General features: G+C 34.3%; 1 long non-coding RNA gene across 1 annotated transcript; it reads left to right on the top strand.

Moving 5' to 3' along the window:
* The first annotated feature begins 11,749 nt into the window (after positions 1–11,749).
* Positions 11,750–13,693, top strand: LOC131603404 (uncharacterized). Its single transcript, XR_009284377.1, has 4 exons — positions 11,750–12,002; positions 12,093–12,123; positions 13,000–13,046; positions 13,463–13,693. It is a non-coding gene; the product is annotated as an uncharacterized LOC131603404 (long non-coding RNA).
* Positions 13,694–24,878: the final 11,185 nt, after the last annotated feature.

A 24,878-nucleotide genomic window follows, 5' to 3' on the forward strand; every position in this document is an offset into this window, starting at 1 on the left:
ATTTAGTTCATGAATCAGAAACATTATTTAAATTTTTAATCCCTCTCATGAGTTACTAAACCAAATTTTTTTCCCCAAAATGATTTCCTTGACCTAACTCAGTTTCTATCGCCTCCGCCTGGGTTCTTCTTCTTCTTCGTTACATCATCTTCTCCCCCCTTCACCTTTCTTTTGGTATTCCATGGTGATTTGAAATTCAAGCTCAACAATAAGCGGTTCGTATGCATCTTCTTTTATGAAGAATCGAGTTGGTCGTTTATGTGGTTGCAATGGTTGGATGGTATCATACCAATGCAAGAAGGGAGCTAATAAAGGGAGGTTATTTTGGAGGTGTCCGTTCTAGAATAGTGTAGAAACTGGTGATTTGTTTATCTAGGATGATGACATCGAAGAATATGGAAATCGTGATGGGATGAAGGTGAAGACAGAGTATGAAGACATGGAAGAAAGGTTATATTGAAAGGGTCGTACGAGGATACAAAGAAGAAGAACAAAATTCTGAAGAACAAAATGTAAGAAGAGGAATTTTCTGGAAAAATTAAAAAGATGTGTCTTATTGTTTCGATATTGTTCAATGTTTATTTGTTGTTGAAATGTATGTGTTGAAATGTATGTTTATTGTGTTCTATCCATGTGTAATGTGGTTCAATTGTTTAGGGTTTGGTGCCAAGCTTGGTCCTGTGTAATGTGGTTCAGTTGAAATGTATAACTTTCCATTGTAACAGTTTACTCTTTAATCAATAAGCAATGGTACCTTAAATATATGAGTAATGTTATTGTTGGTTAACATCATATTTCCACTTATGTTGCAAGCATTTTGAAACATTGAAACATTGTTTTGCAAACCATATCTCATAATGTTAATACAAAAGAGTACATATGGTAACAAGAGTACAGATGCTACAAAAGAGTGCATAATGCACAAGTTCAAATCAAGAGTACACATAAATCAAAAAGTGTGCATCAAACACAAGTTCAAAAGTAGATTACAAAATTACATAATAAACTTAGTATTGTTAAACATTTTTCCCATTGAAAATTATATGTCCTCTTCTGGTATCACAAGTGGATCCTCGACATTCCTTCCTGGACCAACAATGTTTCTTGTCTTCAGAGTCATAAGGCGATCGCTCTTCCTCGTAGGAGTCGCACCATGTGTTGGTTTCTTTCTTTTTGTCGTCATTGCCTTCACCTGTCATGACAGAAAAGTACGGTGTAAATTAGTCCCTCACACTTTATTTCAATAATTCAGTTTAATACAACATAGTGGTCCCTCCCAAAACAAATTGCAAAAATTCATAAACTTGTCGGGCAATAAAGTGCAAGTGGGTGCAAATGGATACCATAAACAAATCAAAAGGCAAACCTAAATCGGGCGACAAAAGAACACACTGGTCCCTCCCGAAACATATTGCAAAAGAAATAACATTCTCGTTCGACAAAGTACAAAATCGGTACCATAAACAAATCAAAATGCAAATGAAGAAGACTAAATGGTACAATAACTAACCTGCTTTAGGACCACAACCACCATTTAAGTGAGTGAACTCGAGCTTCAACTCCTGTTGAAACGAAGAAGACAATGTGTCACAATACTGAGTGGAGAAATTTTAGGGTTTCTTTTCTTATCTGATTCGTGAAATATGCTTAAGTTATTTTGGATTACAAAATGTGTTAATAGGTATTAAGCCACGTATGATAATCAAGAATCCATAAAATATAATCTTAAATTTCAAAAATACTACACGTATAGTGCCACGTAGGCTGCCGTTAGCTCAGATTGATGACAGGGACTAATGTTATGGATGGAAAAGTTTAGAGGGATGATTCATTAAAGGAAATTTTTAGAGGGACTAAACTTGAAAACCGCAATATTTACAGGGACCAGAAACATATTTAACCCTAAAATTAACAATGTTTAAAATTTGTTTAGGACTCTTGAATATCATTTTATTTGTTATGGCAACTCGGGGAGCATTTTAATGTTTGGTGACTTTTCTTTTTTGAGCAATACAATTTTGTAAGAAACACACCACATATTCACCCAAAGCCTTAAGGTGACTGGTATGCGAACTCTCCCACTTATAAATGCTCAATTCTCCACATTCCTAATCAATGTGGAATTTTCCTACTCTACTCACACTTGTAATTCTTTTTCAACACTCTCCCTCAAGTGTGAGTCTATCCACAAAGCTCCCCCTCAAGTGGAAGCTCTTTCTTCCACGTACACTTGTACCGTTGTTGACACTTTTCAACGGGACTCTCTTACCGAGAAGTATTTTTGATACAAGTAAGTCGATACCTTCACTCAAACAAAAGACTCATGATACCATTTGGCTTTTACTTCCAACTCTCTGATAAAATAATACATATGCAGCCGAAGGTTTAATTTCAGCTTCACTACCAGGACTGACATGACTGTCAATCTATCATCAAAATGGTACCACTTATTATCATCAATCAACTTAGCATATGCAGTATAATGCCTACTACCTAGACCAAGACCACCTTAATGGTTGCTGATTACATAAATGTTATACACATAGGGTTGTCCTTCCTTATTCTTCACATACTTGGTCAAATCAAGATTGTGAATAGGAAAGTTCACAAAGGTGTCAAGTTTGTTTTTCAAGTATCTGCTATAAGAGAATCCTTTTAAGTGAAATACCAGAATCTCTGGCAATTTCCACAAGTCCAGTTTCTTGGTGGCCTGTGTTCCTTGCATTAAGGGAAGTACCACATGTCATCTGGTCCTGGAGGTTCTTCAGTCAAGAATGCCTCCAAGCATGAAAACAAAGAAATAGCTTCTTGGCGTGTTTTTTTTTCCAGTGAAACTGGTTTTGTGGACTTCGGGAAGATCTTTCAGATAGCTGGCATCATATAATTCATATTCTCTCTCAGTCCAGTCAAGAAAGACCTTTATATGTGCACTGGGTTTTATCACATATGCCTTTTCATCGGGCTCATAGCTAAAAGATCCTTCATTAGTTAAAGTAAGTTGGAAATATGACTCCCCACAGGATGTCCCCTCCTGTTCTCTGGAGCCATGTGTCAGGTTTCTTGGTTCACTTTCAGAATTAGAGATGTTTGATTGCTTATCACAACCAACATGATTCTCAAGAATTGCTTGCCTTTTTATTGGATGGGCTGCATGAAGATTTGAATTGTGTGAAACCAAAGCCTTACGTTGAAATGAAGGACTCATTTAATAGGTCAGATGAGGAAGTTGCGTATGAGTGTTAGAAAAATCATATGGCTCGGAATAATTCATTGTTTGTTGATGTATGCCAGGGTCAATACATATCAACATTGGTTTGTCCTGAATGTGGAAAATTTTCAATCACTTTCGATCCCTTTATGTATTTATCATTACCACTTACTTCCACTGTCACCCCTACAGTGATAGTTACTGTCTTTTATTATGATGGGAGTGGTCTTCCTATTTCGTACGCAGAGTCAGCCTGGGACGTGTCAGTAATCATGTTCTTAATGAAATCCCTGTGTCTGGGGGCATCAATGACAGTGCAGTAGTACTCGAAGGCTAGGTATGATGAAATTATGAAGGAGGTTTCTTCATATTGGAAGAAGGTTGGCTATAATCCCGACAAAGTTCCGTTTGTTCCCATCTCTGGTTTAGAGGGAAATAACATGATTGAGCACTCTACAAATCTTGACTGGTACAAGGGTCCAACCCTTCTTGAGGCCCTTGACAATATCAACGAGCCTAAGAGGCCATCAGACAAGCCCCTCCGTTTACCCCTTCAGGATGTCTACAAGATTGGAGGAATTGGAATTGTGCCTGTGGGACGCGTTGAGACTGGTCTCGTCAAACCTGGAATGGTGGTGACTTTGCTCCAACCGGACTGGAGACTGAGGTCAAGTCTGTGGAGATGCACCATCAAACTCCAAGGATGACCCAGCCAAGGACGCTGCTCAACAATATTAACCATAACAACTGGCTTATCATGATTTTTGCATTTCTCGCTTTTCACATACTCCACAAACATGCCAATCAAATCGTTCCTAGAATCAACATGATCCCTTTTCTAACTTTTACTGGATATAAAAATGATATAAAGTGTTCACTGCAATTATTTTGATACACAATGCTAACTCCATGTCATCGCAATTATTTTGATACACGGTGCTAACTCCATGTCATCGCAATAAATCTGCTGACACTTCGAAAAAACAGGAAATTCGAAAAATAAGTGACACGATGTCTCTTCCACTCCACAACCTCCAACACAATTTATATCATCTCTACCAATAATTTTTCTTATGGACAAGTTATCCTTCAACACAATCCTATCTTGACTCAGTTGCCAAGCAAAGAACGCCGCCACCTTTGACGGTGTGAATTTATTCCACATCTTAACGTTTCGCACCTCGTTCCCAAGCATCGTTAGCGGACAAAAACAAATCGGTTACTAATATATCCAATAATATACAAAATTCCTCAATCTAGACACATACACTTAGTGATGTAGACAGAAATCAAATTCACAAATTGCAAAAAAGTAATGAATTTGCATCCCTACTAGTTTCAGCTTCAATATGACATAGCTAAAACAAACCGTTAGTCAGCTAATATACAAAGTCCTCGATCAAAGCATTACATGAAATTGAAACAAGGTACATTCTCAGTTGTGATGATTTGGAGGAGTAGCACGTGCGGAGTTTAGTGGTGGTTGGCAAAGTGTAGTTTAATTTGAAGTTGGTTCAATCAAGAACAGGAACATAATTGCATTCTTCTTAGGAAAAGCTTTTAGATGAGTGATAACAATGTAATTTCTACATAAGGTGCACAGTGAGAGACTGGACCCTTTATAATATGTTTCTTCATTCAAACTTTTATTAAACTACTATTTTCCTTTCTTTTAGCTGTGCAAGTAACAGCTTCTATAAAGCATGTATGCAAAGGTATAGTATAAATTTGTATTCTTGTTGTCAAGAATTCTCCCTCTATAAAGCTTCTATTAAACTACTATTCTCCCTCTACGTAACATAAAAGACATGAAGTTTGTTCAATTTTAACTAAAATCTATCTTGTTTTTGTTACGTGTTAATTAATCCCCAGTTAGATAATGCCTTCGGTAACTTGTAGACTTTGTGCTCACTACCTTTCTTCACATAATTCTTTGGTTGCTCCACAAAAATATTGTTAGTCTGTGTCCGATACAACAGTGAAATAGCTTTGATCATTTTCCATACTTCTATTTCTGCACGCTCATGAATCACAACTCTTATCTCTGCAGTGTCTAATTGATGATAGAGCAAAGTTTTCATTATAGAACAAAATTAACAGCTATTGAAAATGGATGAAGAATTTACTGATTATAGTGGAAATATATGTAAAGAATGGAATAAAAATTACCAAAGCCTAAACTCCTCAGTTGAGAGAAAACAATTCTCTCTACTGCCTATCACAACAAGGTTTCTAACAGAATGATGAATGCATAAATGTGTCAATTCTCATGCTCACAAGCAGAAGTACGTTTACAAAAGAAACAAAAATATTTTATTACTCAATCTATAACTTTTACAAAGACAAAAGTATGGCTAAAAACTATAGCTAACAAAGACAAAACCGAAGCAAATTTAGCACATGAAGCACAATGAAATCATTTAGCAATGAATACATGAATTTTCTTTGGTTTACTCTTTCAGGCCAAAAAGGAAAAATAGGAATCTGTTTCGTTGACAGTAGTATTCTGGCGGTTTTTATTACTTTTATGTTTTCCTTTTGCCACCTTGAGGTTAGCTGCCTTTTGATTCCAATTTTGTTGACAAAAATTGGTTTCTTTCTCTTCATTGTCCTTAAAGGGTATAAAACAGTGAAATACTATTGTTTTTTCCTACAAAAAATAGATCAATGTTTTCTGAAAATCTTTGAAACTCAAAATTACCCCTTTTTGATGGTCGGATGCTGGCATGATAAGACCAGATATGTTAGCATGAATCAATTCAAGTCTCTTAATTAGAGATCAAAGTTCAATTTTGCTAAAACTTTGATGGAAATATTAGATCCATCTGTGGAAGTGAGTAAGCTCTTTGAAATGAGCACATTAAAGATGCCAGCAGGAAGGAAACTACAAATTTTGTGTCTTTGACTGGATATGAAAATTCACAAAGGCTCATGAAATAATGCAACTCTATCAACTTATCCACGCGTGTAGGTGTTGGAATTAGACTCTCAAACCTTTGAGTAATTCCTTATCGTTAAAGATGACAATGAAGAAAATAGGAACAAAACTAGGATTAGGGTTTGCGGAAATTAAAAGAGAAGAAGGAAGTATTTTCTGCAGAGTTTCTCTCTGCCCACAAACTGTGGAAATTCTGTTATTCACTTGCAACTGCAACTTCTGTGAATACAAGATTAATGACTTGATTACAAATAATGAGGGTTACTCCCTATTTATAGATTTAGGTTAGCCTTCTCCCTAAGCCAAAGCCCAAAACTATAAAAGCCCAAAATACCTATTTTGGAGCTAAATCAAATCTAATCTATTTTAAATCTAAAACAAACTATCTAAATTTAAAACAAACTTATGTGTAACAAACTGTTACACATTTAGACACACCTTGTGTTCGAGTAACAACCTGCCTCGACACAAGGAATTACAAATTAACACACCACCTAATTCATTGTGTCTAAGCTATCCACATTCATCATAGCTCTTAGTCTTCTGAAAATTTCGACCAGCACTCCCTTCGTCATGATATCTGCAATCTGATTCTCAGTTCTGCAGTGTTCCAAATTCATCTTTCCTTTAGCTACCTGCTCTCGAAGATAATGGAACCTCATTTCGATGTGCTTGCTTCGACCATGTGCTATCGGGTTCTTCGCAAGATTGATAGCTGACATGCTGTCAATCTTCATGGTAATTGCTCCATGATCTTTACCTGTTATCTCTTCGACCAAGTTCACCATCCATGTTGCTTGACATGCACAAAGAGAAGCAGCTATGTACTCTGCTTCGCATGATGATAGTGCCACTACTGGTTCCTTTCTCGAACTCCAAGCAACTGGTGCACCACCTAGCATAAACACATATCCTGCTGTGGATTTTCGATCCTCAGCATCACTACACCAACTCGAGTCGGTGTAACCCACTAATTTGCATTCTTTTCCCTTATCAGCTGCAGGAAACAGAATGCCATAGTCGAGAGTTCCTTTCAGATACCTCAGTATCCTCTTCGCCGCTGCTAGGTGTGATACCTTTGGCTTCTGCATGAATCTACTTATCATACCTACACTGTACGCTAAGTCAGGCCTTGTGTGACAAAGGTATCTCAATGACCCAATAAGTCTTCTGTATTGGGTTGGGTCGACATCTTCTTCATCTGGGTTCTTCGACAGTTGCAATCTTGTTTCAGCAGGTGTCGAAGTCGAATTGCATTCTTCCATCTCAAATCTCTTGAGAATTTCACTTGCATACCTTCTTTGATGCATCATCAAACCTCTACTACTCTTGTAGAATTCAATACCAAGGAAGTATGAAATTTCGCCCAAATCTGACATTTCAAATTCCTTGCTGAGATCACCTTTAAAGCCTTCGATCTCTTTCTTGCAGCTACCTGTTATCAACAAGTCGTCGACATAGAGACATAGTATAAGCAATTCACTCTTGCTTCTTCTTACATATACCCCATGTTCAGTTGTGCACTTCACAAATTTTTTCTCCCTTAGGAAACTGTCGATCTTCTTATTCCAAGCTCTTGGAGCTTGCTTCAGCCCATACAGTGCTTTATGCAGTCTGTACACTTTTTTCTCTTCTCCATGTTTCACAAACCCAACTGGTTGTGCAACATAGACTTCTTCGTCCAAGGGTCCATTCAGGAATGCACATTTAACGTCCATCTGACACATGTGCCAATTGTTCATGTTCGCCAGACCAACAACCAACCTGATCGTTTCGATCCTGGCAACAGGTGCAAAGACCTCATCGAAGTCAATTCCTTCCTTCTGAAGAAATCCTTTTGCCACAAGCCTCGCCTTGTATCGAGTCACTTCACCTTTTGGATTACACTTCACCTTGTATACCCACTTCACATCAATTGCCTTCTTGCCTTGAGGCAATTCGACAAGTGACCAAGTATTGTTGTCTTCGATGGACTTCAATTCTTCATTCATAGCTTTCACCCACTTCGAATCCTTCAATGCCTCAGTTGCATTGACAGGTTCGACATCTGCGTAGAAAGCGTAATGTACCAGCTCACCTTCATCATTGACTACATCATCTGATGTAATCACACATTCTTGCAACCTTGCAGGCATGTGTCTTGTTCTCTGAGGTCTGCCTGAGCCTGCATCACCTCTGACTTCTTCTTGTCGAACTTCTTCTCTTTCGACTTCAGTAGCTGGTTCGTCATAAAGAATTCTCACTGAATCCTTCTTGACATTTTCAGTCCAATCCCATTCTTTAAGCTCATCTATGATCACGTCCCTGCTGATCACTACTTGCTTGTTCACTGGGTCGAACAACTTGTATCCTCCAGTCGAATGATATCCTATAAGTATCATTTGACTCGACTTGTCATCAAGTTTTCTTCTCAACTGATCTGGCACATGTCTATGTGCTATAGATCCAAATACCTTCAGATGGCTCAAGCTAGGCTTCACACCAGACCAACATTCTTCTGGAGTAATTCCTTCTAGCTTCTTTGTCGGACATCTGTTTAGAATGTATGTTGCAGTCGACACTGCTTCTCCCCAAAATTCCTTAGGTAAATGCTTTCCTTTCAACATACTTCTCACCATATTCATGATGGTTCTATTCTTCCTTTCTGCAGTTCCATTTTGCTGTGGAGTGTAGGGTGGCACCACCTCATGCATAATCCCTTCTTTCTCACATAACATGTCGAAGTCTTTCGACACATATTCTCCACCACCATCAGTTCTCAAAACCTTGAGCTTTCGACCACTTTGTCTTTCGACCATAGATTTGAACTTGACAAATACCTCGATCACTTCACTTTTCTTCTTGATCAGGTAAGTCCATAGTTTTCGACTGAAATCATCTATGAATGTAACAAAGTATTTGTTACCTCCATTCGAATCCACCTGGATTGGTCCACATACATCAGAGTATATGATTTCGAGAATAGCCTTCGACTTACTTCCTGCATCCTTGCTGAAGCTATTCTTGTGCTGCTTCGCCTGCACACATTCCTCACATACCTCGTTTGGAATGTCGATTTCTGGCAGTCCTGAAACCATATTCTTTCTTTTCAAGTCTCTGATGTCATTGAAGTTGAGATGCCCTAGTCGATAGTGCCATATCCATTCATCTCTGCTAGCTGCAGTTGCAAGGCACTCGTGCTCCATCACATTGAGTTCGATCTTGAAGGTTCTATTCTGTGACATAGGAGCCTTCAAGATTAACCTCCCACTTGCATCGACAACTCTCATCATCTTGTCTTCGATCGAAACTTTGTAATTCTTTTCGACTAACTGCCCAATGCTGAGTAAGTTGCTCTTCATGCCTGGTATGTACAACACATTGGAAATTACTGACCTCTTTCCATCTTTCCTCGTAATCATTACATCACCAATACCTTCAGCTGCTAGAGTATTGTCATTTGCAAATTTCACCATATTTTTCATCGAGGGTCTTATGTTGACAAACCAATCTTTTCTTCCAGACATGTGTGATGAGCATCCTGAATCCAAGTACCATTGGTCCTTGAATTTATGTTCATCTTTTGTTGTGACCATCAACAACATCTCTTCTTCTTCTTGTTTTGCAAACTTTGCATCACTTTCTTGACTTTTATTCTTTTCTGGACAAACTGTCGAATAGTGACCATACTTCTGACAGTTGAAACATTGAATGTGACTCTTGTCAGGCTTTCGACCACCACCTCTTCCTCTACCTGCAGCACCACCTCTTTGGTTGCCTTGATATGAGGGTTTTCTCTGATTCGACCAATTTCCTTCTTGCTGATTTCGACCAGTCGAATTGTTGTAGCCACCTCTACCTTTATTTCCAGCCCAGCTTCCTTTGCCTTTCTTTTCGTTTGCTGACTGAGCCTGCAGAGCCACATCGCTCTTCGACTTGCCCGCAGCTCTTTCAGCCATTCTTTGTTCATGAGATTCAAGCGTCCCTTGAAGCTCTTCTTTTGTCAATTTCGACAAGTCCTTCGACTCTTCTATGGCTACCACGATGTGGTCGAACTTAGGAGCCAAAGATCTTAAAATCTTTGAGACAACAGCTCTTGTTGTTAATACTTCTCCACATATCTTGATTTGATTCACTAGTTTCGTAATCCTAGTGAAGAAATCAGTTATGCTTTCGCTATCTTCCATCTGAAGTAATTCATATGTTCTCTTGTGAGTTTGTAACCTCACCTCTTTCACCTTTTCTGCACCTCCAAAAGATTTTTCAAGAATCTCCCAAGCTTCTTTTGAAGATTCTATATCACTAACCTTTTCAAAATTATCTGGACTCAGACATTGATGAATTATAAAGAGAGCTTTATAATCTTTCTTCTTCAATTCTTTATAAGCAGCTTTTTCTTCCTCCTTCGCACCTTCTGCAAGCGGTTCTACCCCTTCTTTTACAAGATCCCAAAGATCTTGACAACAGAATACAACCTTCATCTGCTTGCACCAATTCTCATAGTTATCTCCTTTCAGAATTGGTAGTGTTGCTGGAAAATGCCCATTCGGATGATTCATTGCCATCGCCATTCTTCTTGCCTTGAATCGATTAACCGGAGCTCTAGATACCAGATGTTGGAATTAGACTCTCAAACCTTTGAGTAATTCCTTATCGTTAAAGATGACAATGAAGAAAATAGGAACAAAACTAGGATTAGGGTTTGCGGAAATTAAAAGAGAAGAAGGAAGTATTTTCTGCAGAGTTTCTCTCTGCCCACAAACTGTGGAAATTCTGTTATTCACTTGCAACTGCAACTTCTGTGAATACAAGATTAATGACTTGATTACAAATAATGAGGGTTACTCCCTATTTATAGATTTAGGTTAGCCTTCTCCCTAAGCCAAAGCCCAAAACTATAAAAGCCCAAAATACCTATTTTGGAGCTAAATCAAATCTAATCTATTTTAAATCTAAAACAAACTATCTAAATTTAAAACAAACTTATGTGTAACAAACTGTTACACATTTAGACACACCTTGTGTTCGAGTAACAACCTGCCTCGACACAAGGAATTACAAATTAACAGTAGGTAGCATTGTACCACTAACAATTTCTTACGAGCAACATAAGAATCAAGTAATTTTGATGATAAATATTATTGTTAAAAGGAATATAATAGAGAGCCTCGTGAAGCAACGAACATCCCTTTGGTGGGAAAATGAATCTCTTTTGTTCCTCTTCCTTAGTCAAACCAAAAGAACAAGGAAGCAAGAATGGCCACTTTTGATACAAACAATGACAAAGAAGCAAGCTATTGTAGTTGATCAATCTCACATCAAAATTAGGGGTGGACAGCATGGAACCAACCGAGAAAAACCGTCCGACCCGTATGAATATTTTAGCTTTCGGTCGGGTTTATTCGATTCTGCGGTTTGTGCGGGTGAAAACAACGGATTTAAAGGGGTAAGTATGGTCGGGTTCGGATAGATTTATTGAACCCGTCGGACCCCGAACCCGACCGATAGTTTTATTATTCTATTGGTTTGTTACTCAGTTTTATCCAAATAACACAGCCCAATTTTCAGGCCCAGACCAATTTGATAAAACCACTTTGTAACCCTAATCTCATTCATTCATTCTTACAGAAATCAATCTGCCGCCGCTCTCCTTCATTCCTTCATCTTCTTTGTTGCTACCATGAACAACAATGAACAATCACTCTGTTCCTCTCTTTGTTTATTATCACGTATCTCCCCTTCGTAGTTGTCACTACCAAAATTATGATACTTCAAAATACAAGGTTCATTTTGAAATCTGACCCAACCCCAATCGATCTGTAAACAATATCGTCTCAATACTTGAAGAAAGACGACTTACTAGTGTTTGTTTGAAAGGTATAATATGTTGTGGTTTGTTAATCTCATAGATGTATTCTATTAGGGTTTGATTTGTTTCACTAACATGTGTTTTGTGATTTTTTGTAGCCACCCATGTCATCTTCATACCCTTAAGGAGGTTAGTTTATTCTATTTTTCTATAGAACTACATCTTACTTAATTTTTCAATTTTTTTTTGTTTGCTGCAACATTGTATGGCTTTGATTTAAGTTTAGGTTTACATTTAAGTGATTTTTGACCTGATGTTTTAATTAAAAGATTTTTTATTTTATATTTTTTAGAATAGTTATGATTTATGAATCCAGTGAAGAAAGACTCAAAACACCACTTGTCTTTGTTTGAAAAAGCTTTTGGAAAGGAGATTCAGATCTGGACTCTTGATTTGCTGCACAACTCACTATCCTGTCGTCAAAAACTAAAAACTGACACTGTAAATTCAATATCTAACAATTTTTAATGAAAACTTTAAAATAATGCATCTATCTTGTGTAATTAGTTTTACAAACTTGATCCATAAGGTTATATTTTTTAAACCTTAAATAATGCATTTTATAGTTTGTTTCAAGTAACAAACTTGCTTCTGTTGTTAGATCTATGAGGTATTTCAATCAACACATTTTTCTTGCTGCCATATTTAAGAGAAATTGAATGTCTTATCCTTTAATAATATATATATATATATATATATATATATATATATATATATATATATATATATATATATATATATATATATATATATATATATATATATATATATATATATATATATATATATATATATATATATATATATATATATATATAAAGCTTGCTTAGTATAATGTGTTTTTGAGGGAGATATTATAAATAACCTGAGAAAATTTATGGAGGACCTCTTAATGAAAGGATAAGTTTAACAAGTCCTTTTTTTTTTTTTTTCTGTTATGTCATGCTGGAATTCTTTTTATTTACTCTTGTTTAAGTGTTAGTAATATGTATTTTTTGTTTTCAGTATCACTGGAGTTTCAAAGGCAATTGGAGCAAAAAGTGTTTGAGATGGTGAGTTTAGAATTAACTGTTAAATTATTTTAATCTTTTGAACCGGATGTTTGAATTTGGAACTAACTATGTGAATTTGAAACAAACTCTGAATTTAGAACTGTTATGAACTCATTTGTGGAACTAACTCTAAATTTTGAATTTGGAACTCTCTTAATTTTGAAATCTATTTCAATATATGCATGATTTAATTCTGAGATACTTCTTTGGGAGTTTTGGAGAGGTATGATATTATATAGATTTGTTTTTATAGTTGAGTTTCTCTGGATGTATGATAATGAGATACTCCTCTGGATGTTTGAATATGGTTTTATAGTTGAGTTTTGTTTTTATATAATTAATTCATTAGATTTGTTTCATCAAACTTTTTAATTTTCTGAATTTTTTCTAATATCAGTTTTATTTTTTCTATGTAGGATCTTGTTGGTTATGGATAATTATAGCATAATAAAGGAGGAAATTGCTTTGTCTTGTATCCGCTTCAAGTCTATTAAATATCAATATAGAAATTGAAGGAAAAAAATTGAAAAGATTATAATCAAGAAATAGAAGACAAATTTGCCTCAGCTGTGGAGAAAGCATCACCATAACACAAATATGAACATATGTGGACTTTTGGACAAACATAAATTGTGTTATTTACTCTGCTATGTTAAATGTTTTAATTTTAATAATTTTAAGAAATAACAAAAAAACAAGATGTTTATTTTTTAAATTAAAAATTAAGTAAAAATAATTCAATTTCCTAATTTTAGAATGGATATAAAAAGATCCTGATTTAAGAAGGGCCAAAATTTAACCTGGCCCAGTAATTATAAATCTGCAAATAAATAAAAAAATAAGTTAAATTTTAAATTTGGGCTTAAAAGGTTATATGGCCCAACTTCATTCTTAACCGAATTAAACCGGTTTGCCTAACCGATCCGAACTAAACCGGATCCGACCAAACCGAAAGGCCCAACGGTCGGAAATTGGGTCTGGATAACTCACCCGAGGGTTGGTCCGGTTTTAGGTTTTGGGCCCGAATCCGAACCGAACCGTTGTCCACCCTTAATCAAAATCATTTGTCTTGTTGATGCTGGTACTATTATTATTAGTGTTATTATAATTAGTTGATAAACATTTTATTATTTTTAAACATAAAGCATAAGAATAAGAATTGCAGGAAGAAGAGAAGAAGACAAAGACATAGGAACCTTACCTGTGAACCAAGTTTTGAAGGTCTAAGAATATCATCTGTGCTTGAAACAAAACAAGAAGGTACGGGTGATTTGTTTCAAAAAAATCCATATTTATATCGTATTGAAAATGAAATAGTGTTATCCAATTCTCTTATAATCTAAACAACTTTTATATTTTAATATTCTCTCAGATTTATTGCAGCTTATAAGAAAATACAACTTGATATTTGATGATTGGTAACAACATCTGAATATTCTGAGAAATCAAAAACAAGTAACAATTGTTATAATTTTGCGTGCTGCACTGCGGCTGAAGCAATTATAGACAAAAAAATAGACATAAAAGAACAGTTTTATCGATACAAGATATTTACAATCACCTGAGGAAGATAAAAACAGACACCCTAATAATATCATGTGTTCGAGTCTCGTAGAAATATATTGTCCTTTTTTATCTTTCTCATCCTTTTATCAAGTGACTGTAAATATCTTGTACTGACAAAACAAAACAGTTCTTTTATATCTATTTTTTTTTGTTGATAATTGCTTCAGCTTGTTGATAATTGCTTCAGCCATAGCACATAAAAGCATAACAATTGCTTTTTGATTTCAAAACATTTAGTGTTGTTTCCAATCATCAAACTAGTGTGATACCCGTGCGTTCGCACGGGTACCCGTCGTTTTCGCGCATTTGAATTGAGTCAAATAAAAAATATTAGTAAAAGATTATATTTTGGTTAAAATTGAAAAAGTTATAAAATTACTAATAATAAAAAATTGAATATTAAAAATAAAAAATAATTAATAAAATAAAATTTATATTGTTTTAGATTGAAGAAATTAATGTAGAGATTCTATAAATAATATGTGTAAAGATAATGTATGTAATTGAAAAAGAAATAATAATATAAATAAGTATATTAAAGGTATTTAAAACAAATAATAGGTTAAAAAAAGTAGATGTGATTTTAATTTTTAAAAAGAAATAATATAGATTTGATTTAAAGAAAAAGTCAAACGGTTAATAATAATAATAAATAATTATGAAATAGTGAATATAATAAAATGATGAAAGCATAATGAAACAATACTTGCGTATGAAGCTAGTGGGAAACTCGTGCGCTCGCATAGGTTCTGCTGTGGACCTCGGATATATCACAAGTTTGTCATGAGAATTCAATAAAATTAAAAAATATCCAAATATTATTGTGAAAAAAAGAGAATGATAAAAGAGAAGTAAGTTTAATGAAAATCAGTAAAAATATAATTTTACATAAAAGTCGAAAAAGAGAATGATATAAAAGAATTAAGTTTAATGTTTTATTTAATGTAATAATTCGTGCGTCCCCACGAGTAATACTATGTTACCCGTGCGTCAACATGGAATTTGGTCTGGTTACTCGTGCGTCCACACACGGGTACTGGTGTGGACTGTGGAATTGTCACCAGTTTAATTTTGAAATTCAAATAAAATAGTAAACAATTAAATTTAATTAAAAATGAAATGTATTTCTCAAAACTAATTACCCGTGCGTTTACACAATACTGGTGTTTACCCGTGCATCCGCACGGGTTCTGGTGTGGACTGCAAATATATCACCAATTTGTCATGAGAATTCAAACAAATTAAAAAATATCAAAATATTAATGAAAAAAAGAAGAAGAAAAATGGACTGCAGTATAATTTTATAAGTTTTTAAAAATTTATTTTGTTAAAAAAAACTATTAAACACAACTTCGTAAAAAACAATTGTGAAAAATAGATAAAATTTTCTAACTAAAATAGTTTATTATATTTATAACAGATAATAAATTGGTTTCAATAGTTTCTTCCGTATATAAATTAGATTCATACATTATTTTAAATTTTTAAATTTTCATTTTCTTTAATTGTATAAAACATGTAAAAACTTGTGCATTCACACAGATTTTGGCCTGATTACCCCTGCGTTCACACGGTACATACGTGTTACTCGTGCGTTCACACAAATTTTGGTATGGTTACTCGTGTGAACCGGGTAATGGTGTGAAACGCTTAAATGACACCAATTTATTTATTTAATCCAAATAAAATAGATAATATTTGTAGTAGGTAATAAAAAAGAAAATTAATCTTAGTTGGGAAAGAAATTAATATATAGAAATAAAAATTAATTATTATTAACAAATAAAATTAAACATCCATACGTAAATAATACATGTTAATGAATGAGTCTTAATATTTTGGACCAGCCTTACATGTTAATGAATGAGTAATAATCTTCAACAGACATAAAAATTTGAACACCTTTGGCCTAAATTGAAATGTGATAGTTGTAGAAAATTGGGAGACAATATAGATAGTAGTAGAAAATTGAGAGACAATATAGAAACTTGTGAATTATATGAAAATATAAAAATTATTAGTTTGATATGGGAAGGATTTCATCTAAGGCTATTCATTCTTCAAACATTGAAGCATCATAAAAGTGTCAATAGTATGAGCTCCGAAAATTTAACATGTTCAGTAATCATCACATTCACATTTAAAAACAATAATAATAGTCCAGTAATCACCACATTCACATTTAAAAACAATAATAATAGTCCATACAATGGAAAGATTGAGCTCTTTAAGTTAGGATTTGTGAGTTTACATTGTAATCATCCATATTAATCTCATCTTATATGTCATAATTTCAGCCATGTGACAGGCTACACCTTATAGATAATGAGTGGAAATTAAGAGGAACGGAAGATCGAGAATCACCTATTCCATGCTGTCTATGATAATGAAACATCAAAGTATCAGCCACACGTTTCCCCTCATCATAGCAACTACGAACTTCTGTTTTGGACATAATTAATTTCTTAGTTAAAGCTACATTCTCATATTAGCTTCTTAAGTCAATAACGAATTTTCATATGTAAATATAAAGAATAATCAAACAATAAGCTATTTATATTTTATACAAGTTAAATATAACAGAACTTCACGGCTTATTTTGTACAGCTATCTTTCTAAACCGTAGCAACAAATATAATTTCATTTAGGCCAAATATAGGTTAGAATGACATAAAAACACGTACCAATAGGGTTAACATTTCCCAAATAGGTTTAAGGTTGAGGATGCTCGAGAGGATCCCCATATACCTCCAAAGTTGATGTAAGCAAAATCCTGCCAATAAAATAAGAACTCAGACTCAACCAAGAAAAACAGAACAAATAAACCTGAAAGACTAAAAAGGTACAAATTCTATAGCAGACAAATAAACAGGTTATAAGAATCTACTTCTATGTATTTATCTAAAAAGAAAAAAAATTGATACTATAATATCACTTCTAAGGATTAAATGCACAAATAAACCATTAGAAATAGGCATAAGTTATAGGTGAGACGTCAATGTTACCGTGCACAATTGAATTATAGGCATAAGTTATGTTGCTTGTATCAGTGGTCACACTTCATACAAAACCATTTGAAACTCACCACCAGATTGCTTAAGATCTTTCCACTGATTCTATCTTCAAAATTCAAAAACATTTAATCATATCTTCAATTTCAAACCAAAAAGTTAAAAATCACAAACATAATGCAAAGAAATATATACCTACAATATCCTGAGTATCATATCATATGTGCCTCTATAGAAAGTACCACAAGCCCCATGAGCAACAATATATCGCAAATTCAATTTCTCCAATTCAATATATATAAAGCACTGTAATCAATACAATAAATAAAACATCAAGTATATATGTAGTGGCAAAGTTTCGTTTTCTGTACATTAAAAATAGCCATTGTATCAATACTCAATTCACAAAAAAATGCAGAAAATACATTGTACAGCCGCCATAGCATTGAACATATTTCTTAATGAAGTTCTCGAGCAGACCAGCAAGTTTTGGGGTATCATGTGCCCCATTAACATGAGAAGTCCCAGTTTTCTAATCCAATTTTGACTGTGCACCAAGTTCACAACCAAAATACTTAGTTGTGTATGCAACTGGCCTTGCTAAAGCTTTTGCAATATCCACCATATTGACAATGTTTGTCTTGATGCCATTACCTTTGCCCTCAATTTTTGTTATCATTCTAGGCATCTTATATTTGTAGAAGGCATCATCACTGTTACCAGCACGAATGTTCTGTAAGGCCATGATGACTCAAACGACGGAATAAAAGATAAACAGGTCCGAATATCACAGTCGACAATGTAGATTTGCTGGTAATGATCAGAGAGAATCTCCTTCAGAGATTGCGGGAGGCTGCAAATAGAAACAACAGAGCTCGGTATGTTCCTGATAAGGGGCGCGATGGATACAGCTGATTTTTCTCGGAAAAGGCTTGTTCTTTTTCTTAGAAGAAGTAAAACTCTCTATAAGCAACTCAATTGCTCCCAAATGGTTTTGCTTATATAAGTACATCACTTTCTCTTCAGAACATAAAGAAGCAACTGTTTGTATACTCCCTATTGCATCATTCGCCACTTGACTTGCTTCCTCATACAATTTATGTTCAATGAAAACAATATCAGTATTGACAAATTCACAACATAAGGCTAAGTCAAAAATGCTTCTAGAGATCATGCTAAGTGCAAGTGGATTTGTTTTGCTTAGTTATTTTTCAGTAGCAGGGGCAACATAAGGATAAGTCAACCTTTGCTTTAAAATGGCATCATTATTCATATGAATGATAACAATGAGTCAAGCCTAGCGTTTCCCTCTTCTGACATTTTCCAATTCTTCTTCAGCATCTTTTAAGTGGCTTTGTAACACTGATACTCTATGCTCTAATCGCTTTACTTGATCACTACTACATAATGGTTTATACGGTATTGTAAAATGTCTTGAAAATGATCTTACAGCATCAACACCAGTAACCTGTCAAGAAAATGAATTAATTTGTTGCCATGAGCTGCAACGCTGTTTACAATGTATTCATTACAATAATCATAATCTGTAAGACTTGAAGTAAGTTCTATACCCGAAAACAAAGTCACATATCAAACATAAAAAAGTACCTTCAACAATGCTCAAAAAGTCTCGGTATTTTGAATCTTTTTGCACTAAGAGCTTCAACTTAGTTTTACCAAGAATAGTAGAATCAGAATTTATATCGCCAACTGCAGTTTCCACCGTAATTTTCACTATTCTACCAAGTAATTATGTTGACGTTCATCTTGAAACTATCATTAAAAGACAGACTCAAGAATTTATTAAGTTCAGCTCCACTCAAGCTCTTCATCCATTTCACATGCTGCGATTTGTTTGCTCTGTCTCCAAAACATCTCTCCTCCATAAAAGTAATGTTTGCTCTGCAGTTTAGTGTACTTCACATATTAATGTATAAAAACTAAAATTGTGAAGATCAAATAAATGAATGAAAATTTGAGACTAAACAGCTGGCATTAGACTTGTTATAGCTATCAATAATCTGTTGAAGGCATGCCTCACATGAACCATAAATACCGTAGAGGCAAGCACGGCAACGCCTTACTGAATGAGTAAAGCTACAATCAGCAAAAGGGTGCTGGTCCTCTCTGGCGTTCAGTGTTTGATAAAATAGAAGCCATGGCATTTGGAATTTGAACAAATCTATTGTATAATGGAATTAGAACATAGTGTTGTTTTCCGCAATCTGCGATTGACAACAGTGTTGGCATCTGACCTCAGCTCCTTAGGTATGCCTATGACTATAGAAAGGGACAAAAAATGGAGAGTAACCTTTCAACTTGCAGTTTCCGCACTGTTTGCAGTGCAGAGCTCCTATCTCAAAACCCAGAATTTCGAGCAACAGTATGAGCAAGGGCAGTTGCGGAAACATCGGGAAGAAAATGAATAAACCCATCAAGAAGATCTGGGTGGTCTTGGAAGAGTGCAGCAGCCTGAGGAAGTGCAATTACGAACAAAATCATCATCATCAAAATCATCATCTTCAAAATACAAATCCTTCAAAATGTGAGGAAAAAAGAGAGAAAGACGATTGTTAAGTTCACGTTAAAGAACCAAAAACATCAAACACAGAGAAATCACAAACATCAAGAAACCCAAAAGTTGTTCATCATTTTTAATTTCACAAACCCTTTAGAAAGTTTGAGAGAAAAGAAGAGAGATTAAAGAGAAAATAACATAAACTCAGAAAGATCTCACCTAGCTTTGCCGATTCAGACTTGTTTCAACTTAACATTCATCACCAAACGTTCAAAACCGAACAGCACAGCTTCAAACGCGAACGAAACCGCTCAGCAACATCATCAAATCGTCGGTTGCGTACATATTCTTCCTTCCGCGTGATCCAACAGATCCAAACCTCAAACAACAAACACTAAATCAGAAGATATCACAAAAAGTGATATATGAATGGATAAAACATTATTGAAGTTGAGGAAGGAAGAAACAAAAAGATCGTCATATCATAAACTATAAGCGATAACTCTGTTAGATAGTCGACCAAATACTCCAACTGCATCAATGGAACCTGAAAAAAGTAAAAGGTAAACATCTCAACAGATAAGTTAGAGAGATAAAAAATAATCTACGTTGTGTGGAAGATTTTGGGTTTGGCTAGGGCCTAGGGTTTCGTTAGTGAGTTTTGATAGCAGATCTGGATTCGTTAGCAAGGAAGAACAAAATTTGAAACACAACTCAGTTAGGGTTTGTTTGCAGGAAATAGAGATGAAAGAGAAGAGAGATGAAGAAAAAATAGAGAGAGAGGTTTAGAGAAAATGAGAAAGGTTAGTGTTACATTGGGAACCATTTTCCTCTGCAAATTCATAAAAAGTACAAATATTTGAATTAAATTTGTGATTTGTCTTTTCAAGAAAGAAATAAAATAAAAATATTCATAAAAGCTTGTATTTGGATTTTCTAAAAGACCAAACGTGATTCCATTCCATTAGGTAGTAGATTGGGAAGCTTTGCAATTAAGGTGTCCACTTGGCACAACATAGAAGCAAAGGGGCAAAATAGTATTTTCCAGATCAATTAACTTTCTTATATTGTAGATATCACGTTGTCTTTTCTTATAAGTTGCAACAAGTATGGAAGAATATTAGAATGTAATTATAAAAGAAATGGATAACATTATTTCATTTTCTTATATGGTATAATCTATGAATTTTCTGTCATTCATAGATTAATTTTAATTATCATAACTAAAGATATCATCAGGGCCTAAATTGGAAAGAATTGAAGGTATTCGTTAATGCAGACCGGTGGATGGGTTCCATAGATAAATGTTTGAAATAGATAAATTCCAAGAACAATACAAAAGTATAAAGCCTCTACATGAACTTTTCATTTCAATATGAAAATTAGCAAGGCCGGCCCTGTGGCTGTGCAAACTATGCAACAGCACAGGCCTCAAAAGAACCTAAAGAAGTAAAGGGCCTCAAAAATTATAATTTGAATTAATACTACACTACTCGTATAAAGTAACACAACATTTGTATATTAATTTAATTTAATATAAAAATACTTGCTACTGGGCCCACCACCACAAATGGTCTTTACATTTATATCACATAAGTTAGTTTAACAACATTCTTCGGCTGCCTACATTCTTCATCAGAAGTGGAGGCTGCCCCTGGATGTTCAGGTATTGTTTCCTGGCCTTGCTAACATTCTGTCTCTTATCCACTTGTCAGTAGAAGAAAAAGAAGACATTCTGGTCTGGACCCCCGCTATTGATGGAATACTTACTTTAAAGATTGCTTATGAGTTTCTTTATCGTAAACATAACGATCTCGAGTGGGGAAAGATTATCTGGAAAGTGCATTCTCCTGCGTCTTATTCTCTTCTTTTTTGGAGACTGCTTCATAACAAGATACCGACGGATATCTCCTTAGCTAGCAGAGGGTTGTATCTCCCTTCTCAATGCTCTCTTTGCGGCACCCAGGAAGAATCTACCAATCATCTCTTTTTCTTTTGTCCGTTTGCACTAAATTCTGGAATTTTTTATCGATAGCTTTGTCGCACAGTTTCAGCTCTATCGAGGACGTTTGGATTGCTTACAATAAGCTGTCCTCGGCCCAAGGTAAAGTTGTTCTGCTGGCAGCGGTTATTTGCATCATTAGCAAGATTTGGAAAGCGAGAAATGTTAGAAGATTTGAAGATAAAAATCTTACTTGGTCCTCTCTTCTAAATGAAATCAAGATTGAAGTTGCTTTCTCCGGTAATAACACTCCGAAGGTTGGTTCGAACTCGATTCTGGACTTCAAACTTCTTACTTATTTCAACATTAAAGTTCACCCTCCAAATGAGTTTATTGTTAAAGAATTTTTGTGGCATCCTCCTATCCTTCACTGGATCAAATGTAATACGGACGGAGCGGCGTCGGGCATTCCTTGGCGAGCAGCTTGTGGGGGTATATTCCGAGATCACGTTGGAAATCATAAGGGTAGTTTCTCTAAATTCATAGGTGATGGAAATTCTTTAGTGGCAGAACTTTACGGTGCTATTCTTGCGGTCGAAATTGCAAAACAGCGTAATTGGAGCAACATTTGGCTTGAATCGGATTCTATGTTTGTGGTTCTAGCTTTTTCTAAACCTTGTATTGTTCCTTGGGAGCTTCGTAACAGATGGGAGAATGTGCTTCATCATACAAAATCAATTAATTTTTTGGTAACACATATATATAGGGAAGGGAACAAATGTGCGGATAGACTTGCTAACATCAGTTTATCTGTTAATGATTTTATTTGGTGGGATGCGGTTCATAGGGAGATCCTCATGAAATTTGCTAGAAATTCTATAGGACTTCACAACTATAGATTTAATCATTAAGGGGTTTTGGTTTAGTCCCCCCCTTCTCTTTCCCTGTATCTTCTTTTTGGTTATATATATTTTGTGGGGGCTTTGCCCACCTTTCACTTAAAAAAGAAGAAGTTAGTTTAACAACAAAATCCTGATACTTCAAATATCTCTAATAAAATTTTAACAAACTATAGAAGTTATGATAGAACAATATTAAGGTTTGATTGCACTTACTCAACGATAATAACAAATACAATATTTGCATCATCATCAACAAAACCTTCACTCAATTTATAATAATAATAATAATAATAATAATAATAATAATAATAATAATAATAATAATAATAATAATAATAATAATAATAATAATAATAATAATAATAATAATAATAATAATTTGGGTTATGTTACTAATAAACAAACTAGTTCTTTCTCAAATGCAACAACTATACTTCATAAGGCTGAATAAATTACTTGCTAATGAATTTATAAATTTACAGGAAACATGCTTGAATTTTAATTAATATTATGCTCCGTACAAGTTCTTACAACCCAAAAAATATTATGTTATTTACAAATATGTAAATTTACTTATATTTATTTTTATTATTTATTTATGTCTATTTTTTTGGATTAAAATTTAGAACAGGACCTCCCAATTGTTTGGGCCGGCCCTGAAAATTAGATTGGGAATGGGGATGCAAAAAATCAAGTTGAGTGAATGTATATTTTACCTTAGGTTACGTATCTTTGTTGATGTTTTATTTGACGACAGTCTGTCAATGTATATTCATTCAGGTCAAATTAATTTAATAATATTATTCACTAACTTTTGACATGTTGTATATAAGGATGTCAATAGGGCGGGGCGGGGGCGGGGGATACATTCCCCGCCCTCGAATTTATTCTCCATCCCCGCTTCGGATCCCACTACGGGGGGATTTTCTCCCCCATCTCCGTCTCCGCGGATCTCCAAGGTTCATGTGGAGATCCATAAATTTGATTTTTTTAATTTATTATTTTAAATCAAATTGATAGTAAAAGCTTCAAAAACTAACCACAAAAAATTTAGAAATGATTCTTTTATGATAAATATATTGTTTTAACAATATTTAATCTATAATATTGAGTGTCATGACCACCAATATTTCAAACTAAAAAAAATTGAAACAATCATTTAGATCCCACTCTTTTACTAACAATGCATAAATATTTTAAATTTGTGTATAATATTAATTATATGAAATGAAAAATAAACTTACATAATAATTTAAAATTATACATAAATTAAGGACATTATGGGCCCGTTTGTTTTGGCTTTTTTTAAAAATGATTTTTATAGTGTTATCAAATTTTGTGAAAAAAATTTTAGGTATTTCATGGAAAAAAATTTGAATATCAAATTTTCAAAAAATCACTTAATTTTGAAGCTATTTCAAATAGATTTTCATAAAAATCATTTTTGAAATACAACCTTTTAAAAAATTATGATTTTGACTAAGTTTTGGTCTTCAATTATGTATGTATATGTTATAGGATGTCAAATTAAATGTTTCATTATAGAAAAAACGAATATAAAAAACTTGTAATATTTTGAAAAACGGTTTTAGAAAATCTATTTTCAAAAATACAAAGAAAAAATCCATTTTTTTTAAAGCTGAAACAAACTGGCCCTATGTCATTTTAGGCGGGGCGGAGACTCCACGGGGCGGGGATCACAATTCTTTTACGTTAATTATATCTATCGCTAATTTTTTTTATATTAGATTGAGTATTTTTTATACTAGATATAAAAAAATAAATCAAAAAGTTAATTAATAAGAAAAATCTCATACACTCTAACGGATTGGACCAACATTGAGAATCTACTATATATCATATACTATAAGATTGAGCATAGTTCCGAAAATG

Source organism: Vicia villosa, linkage group LG1 (assembly GCF_029867415.1).
Source record: "Vicia villosa cultivar HV-30 ecotype Madison, WI linkage group LG1, Vvil1.0, whole genome shotgun sequence".
NCBI lineage: Eukaryota > Viridiplantae > Streptophyta > Magnoliopsida > Fabales > Fabaceae > Vicia > Vicia villosa.